The 16,393-nt window shown below is 41.2% G+C and overlaps 1 long non-coding RNA gene across 1 annotated transcript in view; it reads right to left on the minus strand.

Moving 5' to 3' along the window:
- LOC144520842 (uncharacterized) overlaps positions 1-16,393 on the minus strand; it is a 43,468-nt gene that overhangs the window by 1,513 nt on the left and 25,562 nt on the right. Inside the window, exons 2-3 of the long non-coding RNA XR_013502254.1 lie at positions 1,486-1,555; positions 61-130 (exon numbers count right to left, since the gene is read on the minus strand). This is a non-coding gene — a long non-coding RNA (uncharacterized LOC144520842). The remainder of the gene's footprint in view (positions 1-60; positions 131-1,485; positions 1,556-16,393) is intronic.

Raw genomic sequence — 16,393 nt, forward strand, 5'->3', positions numbered from 1 at the left:
ATATGATGTTGACGTTAATTTAAAATTAAATAAAAAATTCTGAATAATAATTGAACTTACCTGGTGATGTTCTGAGCTCCATCCAGCTGTTTTGGGTATTTCTTCGGGTCGGGATGTCAGCTGACCCAATCTGGTAAAAGAGAAAGTGAGATTAGTAATATACTATTTCTTGTGTGTAACAGGTCCTATTCATAATCTCTCAAGTCTATGTTCTGTGATGTCACTGATGATGTCACAGTTTATGTGACATCATCATTTATGATGGCTGACCTCTGATGAAGTCAATGATTTGTCTCACAACATTGTGATTTCAGATATCCACAACTTCATTCTTCCTAGGACAGATTACGTCACTTTTGTCAGTTATGTGGAGCTTTCATTTTCAGATATATACAACGTTATTCTTCTGATCCAGAATGAACATACTAGATTTATGCAATATAATTTGTACTAGTTAGAGCTCAGTTATTAGACATCTACAATCCAACTGTTACTGGTCATAATTTCATTTTCAGATATTCAAAATGAACAACATATACCCACATTACATTTGTGGATATCTGCAGTTGCATTGTTTCTAGTCAGAATTGTAGATATCTCAACCTCATTTTTACAGTCTATGGTAACAACTCGTGAACTCTGAGCTTTCAGAAGATCTCCACCTCCGAGTTTCGTGAATATCACGAGAGGGGGAAGTTCTTATGGACTCTGTTTGTGAACATGCTAAACACGACTCCATCTGAAAGCAGCGCTACCATCATCAATGTTGGCATTGTGAGATAAAAAATGATGATGTGACATCATCAGTGACATCACAGAACACTGTCTTGAGAGTTTATAAATAGGACCCGTTACTCCCATCAGGTTGTTTTTTGACAATGCCACGCAGACACGCCGCTCGCCCCATTCGTAGACGTAGGAGGACTCGTAGGTCCTCCCGTGTCCACAGACGCAGGAGAGTTGTCCGACGCAGACGCTAGGCAACGCTAATAAACATGTAGCACAAGCATGAAATGACAGTAACCTCAGTTGTTTTAAGCCATAGAATAGTAAACAAAGTTATACTTCATTTATTAATTGTTTAATTAACATCAACATCATTTTAGGTTTAAAAAAAAAGAAGAAAGAAAGAAACCAGAAATTGGACTGAGCAAGAACAGCGAGCCATCATGACATCAGCGTCATCATGTAGTTCCTCTGATGAAGTCAACGATTTCTCACACAATGAACAGACTCAATCAACAGCAGTAGTTTTATATTGTGAGTACTTTGGGATTAGTTTGAGACTTGTTTAAGAAAAGTTGCAATGTAATGTGCTACACAATAACATTATCACATTATATTCTAAGTGTAATGAAAAATCCATGAAGACATTTTTAAAAAAAGATTTAAAAAAAAAAATCGGTATTAGTGAAAAAGTGAACACGCAAATGATGTTGCGTATGTTTAAAAAAAAGAAGAATTCTGAATAATAATTGAACTTACCTGGTGATGTTCTGAGCTCCATCCAGCTGTTTTGGGTATTTCTTCGGGTCGGGATGTCAGCTGACCCAATCTGGTAAAAGAGAAAGTGAGATTAGTAATATACTATTTCTTGTGTGTAACAGGTCCTATTCATAATCTCTCAAGTCTATGTTCTGTGATGTCACTGATGATGTCACAGTTTATGTGACATCATCATTTATGATGGCTGACATCTGATGAAGTCAATGATTTGTCTCACAACATTGTGATTTCAGATATCCACAACTTCATTCTTCCTAGGACAGATTACGTCACTTTTGTCAGTTATGTGGAGCTTTCATTTTCAGATACATACAACGTTATTCTTTTGATCCAGAATGAACATACTGGTCATAATTTCATTTTCAGATATTCAAAATGAACAACATATACCCACATTACATTTGTGGATATCTGCAGTTGCATTGTTTCTAGTCAGAATTGTAGATATCTCAACCTCATTTTTACAGTCTATGGTAACAACTCGTGAACTCTGAGCTTTCAGAAGATCTCCACCTCCGAGTTTCGTGAATATCACGAGAGGGGGAAGTTCTTATGGACTCTTGTTGTGAACATGCTAAACACGACTCCATCTGAAAGCAGCGCTACCATCATCAATGTTGGCATTGTGAGATAAAAAATGATGATGTGACATCATCAGTGACATCACAGAACACTGTCTTGAGAGTTTATAAATAGGACCCGTTACTCCCATCAGGTTGTTTTTTGAAAATGCCACGCACGCAGACACGCCGCTCGCCCCGTTCGTAGACGTAGGAGGACTCACAGGTCCTCCCACGTTCACAGACGTAGGAGAGTTGTCCGACGCAGATGCTAGGCAACGCTAATAAACATGCATTCTTAGGGCCCTATCAAGTGTAATGATCTCATTCTTTTTTAAAGGTGTGTGGGACATCATGGGAAGTGATGACATTGATAGTGGGAAATTATTTCCTATGCATATTCTTTTATGTCTTATATGATAATAGTTGCTATTCTGGATTCATGGTAATGTGCTGTATGTGTAAGTGAAGACTAGTGAGAAAGGATGACAGTTGGACATTTGTGTATGAGACAGAGGCGCCAATACTGTTTCAAATTCATCAGTTCACCTCTGACTTCAGACTACAGTAAGATAGTGAGATGGACGCCATACAACATCTGAAAACCTGAGATACCTGAGAGGACATTATACAACATCTGAAAACCTGAGATACCTGAGAGGACATTATACAACATCTGAAAACCTCCTCCTGTTGCCTTGATATTCTACCAATGGGTGCTGAAAACTGCAGTAATCAAGCCACTCTAAAAAAGGACAATCTAGACACGTCACTAATGAGCAACTATGAACAACTCAACCTTTTCTTGTCACTAAACAACAGTTGTGATGCCTTCCAGTTGGGTTTTCGACCACACCACAGCACTGAGCTCTTGTTAAAGTCTTTAATGACATCCACTTAAACACAGAGAGTGGCAAAATTTCAGTCTTAGTATTACTTGATCTCAGTGCTGCATTTGATATGGTCGACCATGACATATTACTAGACCGATTGGAAAACTGGGTTGGCCTTTCTGGCTCAGTACTAAACTGGTTTGAATCCTATTTAAAGAATAAGGACTACTTTGTGTCTCTAGGTAATTATACATCTGAGCATACAAATATGACGTGCGGAGTTCCCCAAGGCTCCATTCTGGGGCCTCTCCTGTTTAACATCTACATGCTTCCACTGGCTCAGATTATGGAAAACAACAAAATAAGTTACCATAGTTATGCGGATGACACACAAATTTACATAACCTTATAACTATAGTCCAATACAACAACTGAATATTTGCATTGAACAAATTAACGACTGGATGTGCCAGAATTTCTTAAATTAAATGAAGAAAAAACTGAGGTGGTTGTTTTTGGAGCAAAAGAGGAACGATTAAAAGTCAGCACTCAGCTTCAAATGACAATGTTAAAAACAACAGACAAAGCCAGAAATCTTGGTCCAGTCATGGACTCAGACCTGAATTTTAACAGCCACATTAAGACAATTACAAAGTCAGCCTAGTACCACCTTAAAAATATATCAAGGGTTAAAGGACTTATGTCTCAGCAGGATTTGGAAAAACTTGTCCATGCTTTTATCTTCAGTAGACTTGACAACTGTAATGGTGTCTTTACAGGTCTCCCTAAAAAAATCAATCAGACAGCTGCAGCTGATTCAGAACGCTGCTGCTCGAGTCCTCACTAACACCAAGAAAGTGGATCACATCACTCCAGTTCTGAAGTCTCTACACTGGCTTCCAGTGCCTCAAAGAATTGATTTCAAAATACTTTAGCTGGTTTGTAAATCACTAAACGGTTTAGGTCCAAAATACATTTCTGATCTGCTACTACACTATGAACCCCCCAGACCTCTCAGGTCATCTGGGACAGGTCTGCTTGTTGTCCCCAGAGTCAGAACTAAACAGGGGGAAGCAGCATTCAGTTTTTATGCTCCACATATCTGGAACAAACTCCCAGAAAACTGCAGGTCTGCTGCAACTCTCAGTTCTTTCAAATCAAGGCTGAAGACCTTTCTTTTTGATGTTGCCTTTCTTTAAATAACTGTTCATTTCTTATACTGAAGTTGCATTGTTGAAACTGTATGACAATCTATATAAGCATATAAAGATAAATTAAAAAGCAAGACCGGTGGGACTGGCCCGTTCTGGGAATGGCAAGGATTGCAGGTGGATTACGTGTATAGAGCAACGGCTTATATATTGTCCCATACTAGCAGCCTAAAATCTCCTATTTGATCTGCTTTTATATGTTTAACTGTTTTTAATTGCTCTTTAATGTTTAATTTGTTATACTGCACTGTAACTTTTATTCTCGTATTTTATTTGTTTTAAATTTTTTTAATCTGTTTTTATGTAAAGCACTTTGAATTGCCCTGTTGCTGAAATGTGCTATACAAATAAAGCTGCCTTGTCTTGCATTCTTTGTTCAGACCACATATAAGACCTTTTTATCTTGCTGCTGAGAGAGAGAGAGAGAGAGAGAGAGAGAGAGAGAGAGAGTCTGTCTCATCTGTCGTCTGATCATCATCAATACAATTTCCTTATTACACTGATTCTCAAGACTTTCTGACATTTGCAGTGTCCTATGTCTCACAAAGATTTGTCAAAGATTTGAGACATAGGAAAATGCAAATGTCAGGAAGTCTTGACAATCAGATTAACCAAACTTCCTAGAAAATGTCTCTATTTCTCACTGTTGATCTAATTTACCTGGTAATGTCACTTGTTCCTAGTTCCATCCATCCAGCCGTCAGTGATGACTCATAATGATGATGATTAGTAAGTGTCTGAAAGCTCAGAGTTCACGAGTTGTTACCATAGACTAAAAATTAGGTTGAGATATCTACAATTATGACTAGAAACAAGGCAATTGCAGATATCCACAAATGTATTGTTGGTATATGTTTTTCATTTTGAATATCTGAAATTTAAATTATGACCAGTAACAGTTGGATTGTAGATGTCTAATAATGTAGTTCTAACTAGTAAGAATCCCATTTTAATAAATCCAGCATGTTCATTCTGAATAAGAAGAATAATGAGAAAGAACAGGCTCCTCCCATGTCCACAGACGTAGGAGAGTTGTCCGGTGCAGATGCTAGGCAACGCTAATAAACATGCATTCTTAGGGCCCTAACAAGTATAATGATCGCACATCTTTTTTCCAGATTGAGTCAGCTGCCATCACGACCTAGAGAAGCAGCGAAAACAGCTTATATACAGCTATATATATATATATATATATATATCCATCCATCTTCGTCCGCTTATCTGGTATCGGGTCGCGGGGGTAGCAGCTCCAGCAGGGGACCCCAAACTTCCCTTTCCCGAGCCACATTAACTAGCTCCGACTGGGGGATCCCGAGGCGTTCCCAGGCCAGGTTGGAGATATAATCCCTCCACCTAGTCCTGGGTCTTCCCCGAGGCCTCCTCCCAGCTGGACGTGCCTGGAACACCTCCCTAGGGAGGCGCCCAGGGGGCATCCTTACCAGATGCCCAAACCACCTCAACTGGCTCCTTTCGACGCAAAGGAGCAGCGGCTCTACTCCGAGCTCCTCACAGATGACTGTGGTTCTTACTCTCTCTCTAAGGTAGATGCCAGCCACCCTCCTGAGGAAACCCATTTTGGCCGCTTGTACCCTGGATCTTGTTCTTTCGGTCATAACCTCCAGCCTTCTTGACCATAGGCTATGGTAGGAACAAAAACTGACCGGTAGATTGAGAGCTTTGCCTTCTGGCTCAGCTCTCTTTTCGTCACAACGGTGGGATAAATTGAATGTAATACCGCACCCGCTGCGCCGATTCTCCGACCAATCTCCTGCTCCATTGTCCCCTCACTCGTGAACAAGACCACAAGGTACTTGAACTCCTTCACTTGGGGTAAGGACTCATTCCCTACCTGGAGAAGGCACTACATTGGTTTCCTGCTGAGAACCATGGCCTCAGATTTAGAGGTGCTGATCCTCATCCCAGCCGGCTCGGCTGCGAACCGATCCAGTGAGTGCTGAAGGTCACAGGCCGATGATGCCATCAGGACCACATCATCTGCAAAGAGCAGCGATGAGATCCCCAGCCCACCAAACTGCAACCCCTCCCCACCCCGACCACGCCTCGATATCCTGTCCATAAATACTACAAACAGGATTGGTGACAAAGCACAGCCCTGGCGGAGGCCAACCCTCACCTGAAACGAGTCCGACTTACTGCGGAGAACCCGGACACAGCTCTCGCTTTGGTTGTACAGAGATTGGATGGCCCTGAGAAGGGACCCCCTCACCCCGTACTCCCGCAGCACCTCCCACAGTATCGCCAGGGGGACCCGGTCATATGCCTTCTCCAGATCCACAAAGCACATGTAGACCGGTTGGGCATACTCCCAGGCTCCCTCCAGGATCCTTGCGGGAGTAAAGATCTAATCTGCTGATAATATTTATATATATATATATATTTTATTAATTAATATTATCCAGGAAAACATTTTCTAAAGGTGGTTGGGACCGAAATCACTCTGTGTTCACTTATTCACTACTTCCTATGTAACAGATCAATAGTTTATTCAATAGTGAGCAGTACATTGAGATTCCAGACACCAATCATCATCATTGTGGAGTCATCGCTGTAGGCTGGATGGATGAAACTAGGAACAGGTGAAATTACCAGGCAAATTAGATTAGATTACAAACATTGTTTTCTTTGCAATTAGTTTAATCTCATTGTTATGACTTCCTGACATTTGCTCTGTCCTATGTCTCAAATCTCTGACACCAAACTGATCTAAAACTAATGAATCACAAAGTAACATAAAACAAGTGCTGTTGATTTCTGTGAGACATTGGGAGGACCTGCGAGTCCTCCTACGTCTACGAACAGGGTAAGCGGCGTGTCTGCGTCTGCGTGGCATTGTCAAAAAACAACCTGTTTGTGTCTTAAGTGACTGATGGGAGCAACAATTTTTGGAATTGCTCCAGTATTAAAGCTTTAGTGCGTAACTTTTTTATATTAATGAACGTCCGTTACATTCAAACCATTGCCAGTTGAGTTGCTACAAAGCTTATTAAGACTATCAGCTCCACACAACTCTCTCTGGATTTCTCAGTATGACTATGTTCAGAAGATTGTGTCGTACAGCGACTTTTGTGCGCAGAAAATCGTGTGAAGATAATGACCTCTTCTGAAGAGTCCATCCTGTTTTTTTAATCCTCCGTGTCCTCCTTGGCTACTGGCAACTGTGAAACTTGTTGTCATTACTTTGAATTCCTCATGGGGGAGACAGAAACTACACACTATAGCTTTAAGCAAGATACAAGCTGCGATGTAACATTAATGGGCCGACACCTTCAATTATCCTAAATGTCTAACAACATTATGGAAAGGATCCCTACAGAAATAGTAATTTTTGTTTGGTCTTTTTGTTTAACATGAAAGAGCTCCAAAATTGCCATCACCAAACCCATCAGACTCCATTTAAATAAACAGTAATTTTACCATCATAAAACACACTTGGTCTTGGTTCGTCTTTCCACTGTTCCAACAATCACCACTCTGGTTTGTTTAATTCACCCATTTACATGGGAACATACAGTATACTGGCTCTATTGCACCTCAGCAGCTCACTTGGTTGAGCGTGTGCCTCATGTGTAAAGGCTCGGTCCTTGCCGCTTCAATTCCGTCCTGCAGCCCTTTGCTGCATGTCATTCCCCCTCTCTCTCTCCTTTCACATCTTCAGCTGTCCTGTGTAATAAATATTCTTTAAGAAAATAAAAATATACTGGCTCTATGCACGCTAAAAGTATTGTTTATTTAAATGGAGTCTGGTGGGTTTGGTGATGCCAGTTTCTGGTTAAACAAAAAGGATCTTACTCTTCCAGGTTGAAAATACCGAAGTTACCCTTCAAGCAAAAAGTGCTGTTCGTCTGCAACTAACAATTTGTTTTTATTATCGATTAATCTGGTGATTATTTTCTTGACTTATCGATCAAGCATTTGGTTTAAAAAAAAAAAAAAAAAATCTTAAATTTGGGGGAAATGCCCACAGAGCCATTGCTTTTATTGCCTGTTTTAATTCCCTTGTAATCCAAAATCCAAAAATATTTATTTTACTATCATAAAAAAACAAAGCACACCAGCACATATTTAGATTTTAAAGCTGTAGTTTCAATAAGATTAACTTTCTGTCGCTCGACTAATCCATTTATTGACTAACTGTTTCAGCTCTAAACGATCTGCTGTTAGAAGAAGCAAGACGAACATATTGATATTTTGAAAGTCGATACCATGACAGACCTGCTGCTCACCGTCTCATACTTAATGAGCTCCTGTGATGGATCTATCCCAGAATGTTTAAAGGGTAACTACTGTTTTTTACAACCTGGACCCTATTTTCCTATGTTTTTGTGTCTAAGTGACTGATGGGAACAACAATCTTTGACATTGGTTCAGTATTAAGCGAGAGAACTGCAGTCAGTAGCGACAAAACAAGCTACAATGTAAGTTAATAGGACAATTGTCCAGCTTGTATGACTACATTATGGAAAGGATTTCTAATGAGGTCGATCTTTCTGAGGCAGCGGAAAGTGATCGCGCCATTGACCAACAAAAACCTGGTCTGAAGTCAATAACGCAGCATTTCAACAGCACATTACTAAAATGCGCCTAGGCTCGTGCACAGCGCGCACACACTATGCTTGTTACACACACACACACACACACAGGGAAGCGCAGCAGCACACGCATGCAGAAAAACATTACAATGTAAAATAGTATTATGATATGATCTTCTGTTTCTTGACTCTGTTTCTTCTCTCCTACCTGCTTAGCAAATCCGCCATCATAATAGCAATGTGCCAAGGTACAAACACGCCTGGCTTTCAAAGGGAATGGGAGATGACACTCTGATTGGTTTATTGTATGTTAGGCCCAAAACACACCTCTGATTAATGAAGACACTAAGTACAACCCTTTTGAACTGCGTGCCTGGCACACTGACCCTTTTTTCCGCCGTTAAACTAAGAATAGTGGATTCCAGGGTTTGTCACTAGGATTGAAAGACAGGGAGGCCTTAGCCCCCAGGGTATTTGTAACTAATCTCCTGCTTCTCTTTCTCTCTCGCTGAAATATCTTCCAATATCCATCTCATCTGCTCAATGAATTGAAGGATACACCGGTACAATAGCATTAATAGGGACCTTATGACATTTAGTTTTCAGTGACAACAACATTGTATGGGGATTGATATTGTTTTAGAATATGCCTACTATAGAGATAGGCTATATTATTGGCAATGAATAAAGAGTTGTGATTAGCTTGCTAAGTTAACCATTTCTTGTATTTCACTCGTTAACTATAGTTTTCCATAGCAAACCAAAATATCCCCTTTCCTTTACCTCAAGAAAATGTAGCTAAAGGTAAGCAGGTAATTAAAAACAACTTACAATTCCACTCTGTATCACTACGTGTAATCAATCTTCCTTTCACCATTGACGTGTGTATCGGTGTGTGTATGTGTGGGGGGGGGGAGGTTGCATAGCAAGTTCAGACCAAAGAGTAGCGACGAGACGAGATGAATCCTCCAATTACTCGCAACGCTCTGAAAGCTGCCAGTTCACACCAATGCAACGAGACGGTGCGGTGCATCATCTTGAAAGCACGACTCTTTGTACTGTCTAACTTCCGACTTTTCGGCTATCTTTTTGTAGCTATATATATATATATATATCTCATTTGTTGCGTCTAAATATGAATGAGGATAAATCGAGTTGTTATTATTATTGTTATTATTATTTAGGGGGGCTTAGGAACATTTTGGGGAAGCTTCAGCCCCACTAAAATAGGCCTAACGACGTCCCTGGTGGATTCCTACACGCTCTAAACACGCCGTGTGCTTAGATAGTTGAAATAGGGCCTTAATAAAATAAAGCAGGAATTCTTTACCGTGAAAAATCACCAATAAAAGGCTTCTAAACCAAATACTACACAACCGGAAATGTTTCAGGAGTAATGGGACCTGGAATTGGGGAGATTTATTATTTAACAACATTGGCAGCCAAGATGACATCTTTTACTGCCGTTAGCATGTAGCTACAATGTTAACACCACATTAGCTTAACAAAAAGAACACTCCAGTCCTACCTAGATGCAGAGATCTGAGGAGCAGTTAATCATAGTCTTTATAAATTGGCCAGAGTTTAAAATACCAACACAAAGAAAGCGGAAGGTGGCCACCTTCTTTGTGTTGGCATTGTCTGAAGGATAAATCCAGACAGCTAGCTAGACTATCTAACGTGCACATGTTCCACCAAAACAAGTTCCTTCCCGAGGCTATTTTGCAGAGGCACCGTTGCTCCGTCCGGCGCTTAGCGCGGCCCAAGACGATTGTGACTGGTTTAAAGAAATGCCAATAAACCAGAGCACGTTTTTCTCCCATCCCAGAATGCTGTGTGGACTAGCCAGACCCTCTTCCGCAGCGCTGTGGAGGAAAGTCTGGCAATGCGAGACTACCCGAGGCCCAAATCTCAGACACACGTGTTAATCGTGCATCAAAAGATCAGCGCTGTTAAAAGGAGTTGGCGTTCTCATTATTGCGATAATTTTGACAGCCCCAATACATATCTCTAACTTAAAGTGCTCATATTATGCTTTTTGGCTTTTCCCCTTTCCTTTATTGTGTTATATATCTTTTTTGTGCACGTTATAGGTTTACAAAGTGAAAAAGCCCAAAGTCCACCCCAAACGGACTTACCATCTCCAACAGAAAACACTGTTCACAAACTGCTCCAAACAGCTCTATTGTAGTCCAGCCTTTACTTCAGAGACAAACGTGGTCACTTTGGAACACACGTTATAATGCTCACCTAGCTGCTAGCATGGCACGACCTCATACTCTGCTTCTGACTGGCTAGTAGTCCTTACCTAGCTACTGTCAGGCCACGCCCTCATACTCTGCTTCTGACTGGCTAGTAGTCCTTACCTAGGTACTGTCAGGGCACGCCCTCATACTCTGCTTCTGACTGGCTAGTAGTCCTTACCTAGGTACTGTCAGGGCACGCCCTCATACTCTGCTTCTGACTGGCTAGTAGTCCTTACCTAGCTACTGAACATGTGCGACTCCCAACAAAGATGGAACAGAAGTGAGATGTCTCACTCTGTAGCTAAAACAGAGAGCTCAACACACAGGGTGAAAAGAGGAGCTGCAGCAATGTGCAGTACAACAGAAATATGGTGTTTTTTGAAAATTAAGCCATGTAAACCTATTCTGATATAACCTCTAAATACAATTATGAACCTGAAAATGAGCATAATATGAGCACTTTAACTTTTCCTTGTAATCAGATTTATGCTTGATTTGTTCTAATTATGTTCACCGGACGCAACTCACCTGTTTAAAAGAGGTCGGACTTTGACATTCATTGAGGAAATGTTTGCTTTACAAATCTATAAAGAATCAGCAGATTTGAACCAGTTTAACCAGTTCACCCTGACACAACCGGGGTCAGTCCGTCTTTGACGCTATTTTCTGGTCATACGATCCAGCAGATGGTGTGCTCAGTGACGGATAGATTTCCAATACCATCATGCTCTAGTTATTGATTAGAAACCAATTTACCATGGGGCCGCTCGGCCAGTGAAGACGACTGTGTTTGGCTGTCAGACTGTGATGAAGCTCCTATATCAGACGTTAGGAATGTATTTGTGTTTATAAAACAATCTGATCACGATTGTGATTGTCGAGGTTTCCAGTAGCTCACCAATAGGTTGACAAACTGAGACACAAAATGACCACGATATTAAAAGTGAGGTAGCTAACATGGTGGGCCATAGATGTGTAAAGTGGTAATTTTTTCTTAAACCCTGATGGGAATATTTTCAGTGATGTAGCTATAACTTTGTGGGCTAAAGAAGTGTAAAATAGTCATGAACCTTGACGTGAAGTTAAGACTTCTCATAAGCTTTGTACAGTAGCTTCATTCAGCTTATGTGTGTTATGTAAATAAATGTAAGCGAAATGTAAGTAGCTCATGGCCACTTTCGTTATTTTAAAGTAGCCCTCGGATGAAGAAAGGTTGGAGACCCATGATCTACTGGCTTGACCTCTGGGCTGGGTTAAAATAATCGGTTTTCCAACTAAATCTATATTTGTTTGGGGGATCTGATATAGATTTAATAAAACCCCAGAATTGATCTTTTAATATGTGCCTTTTCACCATGGATGTGGTGAGTTGACCCCCTTTTTGGGGCGTTATAGAAAACATTTGACAGCTTGCTTCTTGCTTGTACAATTTACAGCAGAAGTTCTCTGAGAATCTCTTTTACATCCAAGCAAAGTTGGTTTTGTAACTGAAATGTCCCTAACCTAATTGATATTGAATCAAAAAGTAATCGAATCAGAACCTTGCAAATTGGAATCAAATCGATTCGGGAAATCCCCGACGATATCCAGGCCTACTGTCCTCTGGGAGTTGATTCTGAAAGCAGATACGAGCTCTGAGGACACAGCGACACGAAGCAGTGTTCAGTTCACAATGTTCTAAAGGTTTATTGAGACACACGAATATATACACTGTGTGTATATATTCGGGTGTGATTTGCCGGGGTAGAGATGCGTGGGATTCCCCCTTTTTGGTCCAAATATCTCTGCTGAATTATTTTTATCCTCGGTGGGGACAAAATGTAGCCTGGTCCTACCAGACTCTGGTACATTTCATTTGTACAGAGAGTCTGGCCACTCTCCATTGACAAGTCTTCCTTGAAGGCGGGTACTCTGTTGAAGTTTAAAACTATTGGATCTGGCCAGAGCCACTCTGGATCTGCCATAACCAACCGCTAACATTTGGTCGTGATGTCGGCTTAGCATCGCTAGCGTTAGCCTTAGCCAACTCCTTCACCACTAACAAAGCGAGCTGGAAAATCAAACTTTTCCCGAACCCCGTGGGGAGGAGGGCCACAACATCATGGCCACCAACACAACTCAGCAAAGACTGTTCTTGCTCGGACCTTAACTTCTGGATATTCGGCAGCGTTACCACAACGGACCGAATGGCTTTGCTCGCATCTTTCTCCTCTGCCATTACAGAACTACAACTCAAACCAGCGCACGGCCTCAACGTCATCGTTCTCAGCCACTCCCTCTGTTCGCTGATTGGACCAGTAAAAAATTGACCGGAGAAAAAACGCTAATATACCGCAAACCCAGACGACGTACTGAAGGAAAATGAAAATTGAGCGGAAGTATGTAGGAGGGCGGAGCCAGGCTAGCCAAAATGTATCCCCCTCCTCAAAGTGATCAATGCTACGTCACCTATAGACGATATAGAATATAGCTAAAATAGAAGTATTTTTAACCAAATAAAGGGCATTTTCACACATTTTCTTAAATTTACATATAACTAATTCCCATGTGTTTCATATCAAAATGTTCACAACAAACTCAGCTTTCTTCTTTGTCTTTGGCAGCATGGTGGCTCAGTGGTTAGCACTTCTGTCTCACAGCAAGAAGGTTTTGGGTTCGAATCCAGGTCGCTCTGGGCCTTTCTGTGTGGAGTTTGCATCTTCTCCCCGTGTTTGTGTGGGTTTGCTCCGGTTTCTTCCCACCATAAAGACATGCATGCTAGGTTATTAGGACTACAGTTGAAAATTAGCCGACTGGCTAACACTGGCGCATTTACAGAAATGTTGATTAATGTGCATTGTCCTAATCAAATAAACTTACAAACTTCTGTAAAGTGAGACCCAAATCTGTCTCAGAGCAATGTGTGAAGAGGTAATTTGGCGCTAAAGCTGAAACGTTGATGTTCGCTTTTCAGTCCAGTCCTCAAATCTCTTTTGAAAACAAACCTTAACTTATGATGTGTTGTCAAATTGTTTCGGTGCTTGAAATGAGTTTACCAAAAGTCTTTAGGTTATGTATATGATTAAAATAGTAAATAAATGTCTGAAATGAAATTTTGTATAATGGCTTTTTGAGTAGGAGTTTTGTCAAACATCGTTTGGATGTGCCGGTGCATCTTTCGTCCTCAGAGGGTTAAACTAAGTAAAGCGCTGTAACACTGTGCACAAAAATATTTATTAATTGAACTTATTTTTTAAAAGTAAGTGCTGTAGTACAACTGGCAGGAGACAAGTCATAATTGAGGTAAGTTTGGAGACAACCTTATGTAGAGGGAGGCAGGCCAGTACAGCTACAGGTTCCATTAGCGCCTGCACTAAGCCATTCGGCTAATAGTGCTAACTCAACCAATGTTAGACCAAGGGAAAAAAGCTTCTGGGGGGGGTGTTTGGCTCGAGGTCATGGTGCAAAGGAACCTAGGCTGAAATTACTCCGAACCATCACTTTAAGTTCAGGCACCAAAACAACTATTTAAGTTTAGGAAAAAGACCTTGGTTTGGATTAAAACATTCCAGAGGAAGTGTTTCCTGGGTGAAAGTATTTAGTTTTGTGGCACTATATCCATGTTATTGGAAGGGGGATTTCATTCTAGCATGTTTTGTTTTGTACCCCCCCCTCTACGGTGGCCAACAGGGGAAAACGCCCTGCAACTTAATGAAACACACGCAAATAGACAAAACACAAGCAAATAAAGAAAACAACTTTGTTAATTTGACAACACATGCGCAGCATTCAGCAAACGCGCTGCAAATATACACAACACAATAAAATACACAAACGCGCCGAAAACAAATGCAACTAAAAAAAACGCTGCATCCAGATTACACAAGTTCTCCAGTCCTCTAGGGGGAGCAGCTAAGTGGAACAGCTGGATTTACGACCCCACGGGGAGAGAGCGCTCTGCCTTTTTTATTACCACTAGTTTACAGACACGTCTCTGCTGATTGGGTCTCACCTGAGACCTGAGCCAATAAACTAGAGACACACCCACCAAACGAGAGAAAACATATCTCAAACATGGACTTAATATTCATAGTCTATGATCTCAAAGCGGTTGCACACCGTTCTGAGATTGAACGTGCCCCGGCACTCGCGCTCTCTCTCTCTCTCTCTCTCTCTCTCTCTCTCTCTCTCTCTCTCTCTCTCTCTCCCCGTGGGGTCGTAAATCAAGCTGTTCCACTAGCTGCTCCCTCTAGAGGTCTGGAGAACTTCCGTCGTGTAATCTGGATGCTGCGTTTTTTTTTAGTTGCATTTGTTTTCGGGGATTGTGTGTTTTTCTTTTTGCGTCGTTTCTGTATTTGCAGCGCGTTTGCTAAATGCTGCGCATGTGTTGTCAAATTAATGAAGTTGTTTTCTTTATTTGCTTGTGTTTTGTCTATTTGCGTGTGTTTCATTAAGTTGCAGTGCGTTTGCCCCTGTGGGCCACCGTACCCCTCTGCTTGTTTCACAAATCGCACCCGGTCTACACTTTCTAATTCACCTCTATGACGGGAGAGAAGACAGAGGCCCGGAAAGGCGGAGGAAAGGGGGATTGGTTCAAGGGAGGTCCACTCACATAGATCTTCGGGAAGGAAAACAGTTTTAATTTATGATTAGGAATGTAACAATGCACTCAACCCACAATGCGATACGATTCACGATATTAAGTCCACGATTGTTTTTAACAGAATGCGCTGCAGACAAATGACTGAAAGATATGCCTTTATTTCTATAAACTGTGCAAAACAATGGCTATGGGGCGCCTGGATAGCTCACCTGATAGAGTGTGCGCCCCATGTACAGAGGCTCGGTCCTTGTCGCAGGTTCGGCTCCGACCTGCGTCCCTTTGCTGCATGTCCTTCCCCCTCTCTCTACGCTTTGACATCTTCAGCGGTCCTATATAATAATAAAAAAAGGCCTAAAATGCCCCAAAAAATCTTAAAAAAAAAAATATAGATGTGTCCTCTTATCAAAAGCAACATTCAAATTGTATTTTATCTGGGGGGGGCGCTAGTGACCGAGCAATGGAGTAGCTGTGTTTTGCGGAGCTCTTCTGAACATTTTGGCATTTAACTGTTATTCTGGCGCAATATCGACGAAAAAAACGACAGTCTTTCATTTAACTTGTTAAACAAACATTTAACAAGCTCACAAGTTGTATTTTACCTTAAATTACAAAAAAAATTCAAAGTTTTTCCCCTTAAAAAACAAATCTCTTCAAATAAACTAAGAAGACGTAGTGAAGAGTGAAATCAAAAGTAGATTACGATCTAGGACGTTTAAATTGATTCATCATTCATACTTTTTTTTTATCCCAACCAGGTGTCAACTTTTGAACACATCTATGTCGATGTTTAACCCGATTCACGTCGCATCGTTACGTCCCTAGATGGGAGACCATCCGATCACGACGGTTTTGTGGTTTGTGTCCGATCGTCTACTGGCTCGGCCTCTGCGACACAAAGCAGAGTT

The sequence above is a fragment of the Sander vitreus genome, chromosome 1 (assembly GCF_031162955.1).
Source record: "Sander vitreus isolate 19-12246 chromosome 1, sanVit1, whole genome shotgun sequence".
Classification (NCBI taxonomy): Eukaryota; Metazoa; Chordata; class Actinopteri; order Perciformes; family Percidae; genus Sander; species Sander vitreus.